Below are 1,599 nucleotides of genomic sequence, written 5' to 3'. Positions count from 1 at the left end.
TGGCGCAGGATAGAGCAGGGTTTAGGGCTGTTGTGCATAGGGTCGCTGTGAGTCGGAAACGACTCGACGGCACATAACAACAACAACAACAACCCAAGAAATAGAGTGAAAACTTCATTGTAGGGAAATCTAACTTTTGGAGCAGCGTCATCCCAAGAATTCTAGTATAAAAATCCAAAGACTTCTTCGGATCTTTAATTCGTAGCATGGTCTGCTGTATTAGAAAATCCTTGGTTCTGGGGTCAGGGTTGGAGCAGCAACTGAGGGCAGTCTCCTCGAAGAGCCCGCAGGACGCGGGTTGTTAGCCTGCCATAGTCGGACCGCTGTGGCACACGAAAGAAGCAGGGAACTAAGCACCACTTAATCAAGACCACTCATCTTGAAGGAAGAAAGCCTCGGAAACATGTTGGAGGGTCAATCTGATTCAAAATCAACTTGACAGCAGTGAGATACTCTGCAAAACGGCACTTTCTGCTTTTTGTTGTTATGTGTCATTGAGTCGCTTGAGACTCATAGCCACCCTGTGTACAACAGCTCTGAACCCTGCTCTATCCTGTGCCAACCTTACTGTCTGACACACACACCCTCATTACCCCAGTCACTGAATCAATCCATTTCTTCCAGGGTCTTCTTAAACTCTTTTGCAAATAAAAGAAGTACAATGTACTCCATCCCTATGCAGTGCCTAGCAAAATTGTTTGCAATAAGGAGATATTGTTTCAAATAAATTAGAAAACACTAAGTCAACAAGTAGTTGTCAATACAGGGAGGGGAGAAGTCAGGAATGCTACCAATTAACTTAAAAAAAATAAGTACTTCTTTGGATTGGGTTTACAGAGTCTTCTCAAGTCTTAGAAATAACAAACAAATCTGTCTGGGAGAAAGTGAGACCCGGTACTCTGTAGAATCAAGGGCAGATCCGTCTCAGCAGCTACTTTAGGCGCTAGCCAGGAGATGCCAAGACGTCGTACCAGGAAAAAAAAATCAGAAGGTCGGAGAAGGAGAAGAAACCCCTTAACAGGATGGCAAGAGATCAACCTGGGCTAGGAGCTGCCGCAAAACTGAAGGGAGAGAGCAGCGTTCTCTGACAGCACCCTTGAGTCTTCCCGATATTGAGAGTGAAACACTTATTTCTCCTCCTGGATTAGAAATATTTTTGCAGTTTAACGCCAGATCTAGTTTCGTTTTCTGGCTCCCCACCTCTCTGCTTCCCTGCACTGTTTGGTCAGGGGACCGCTGGATTGGACACCCCACTCTGGGCACAGAACGAAAAGGGAGGTCCTAGGACCCTCGCAAAAGAGCCTGGAAAACTCCTTACCTTTCCAAGATCTGAAGCACAGTCTTCCTTGGTGTTCTGGTCGTGTGTCTAAGTGTTTGTGATGGTGACTCAGCCAATCGGAGCGTCTGTTTTAGACCGACCAAGACTTGGGCGGGGAAAACTTTTTGGCGCCAAAGTCTATTGGAGACGCGCCAGAAATGTGATTGCTTCTGGATTCTTCGCTCTCTGTAGGGTTGGGTGGGTTTTGTTTGTTTGTTTGTTTGTTTTAACTAGTGGAAAGTTTATTGAAGTAGAAGGATCTTGTTTTTTCCACTGCACCC

The 1,599-nt window shown here is 45.7% G+C and overlaps 1 pseudogene; it reads right to left on the bottom strand.

Moving 5' to 3' along the window:
* The window catches only part of LOC102873656, a 1,933-nt pseudogene extending 1,620 nt beyond the window's left edge, over positions 1–313 (bottom strand).
* Between the last annotated feature and the right edge of the window lie 1,286 nt (positions 314–1,599).

Source organism: Elephantulus edwardii, unplaced genomic scaffold (assembly GCF_000299155.1).
Source record: "Elephantulus edwardii isolate Elephantulus edwardi_28Jun2011 unplaced genomic scaffold, EleEdw1.0 scaffold00094, whole genome shotgun sequence".
NCBI classification, from domain to species: Eukaryota; Metazoa; Chordata; class Mammalia; order Macroscelidea; family Macroscelididae; genus Elephantulus; species Elephantulus edwardii.
Note: the sequence above shows the minus strand (reverse complement) of the source record. Positions and strands in the feature narration are given on the sequence as shown.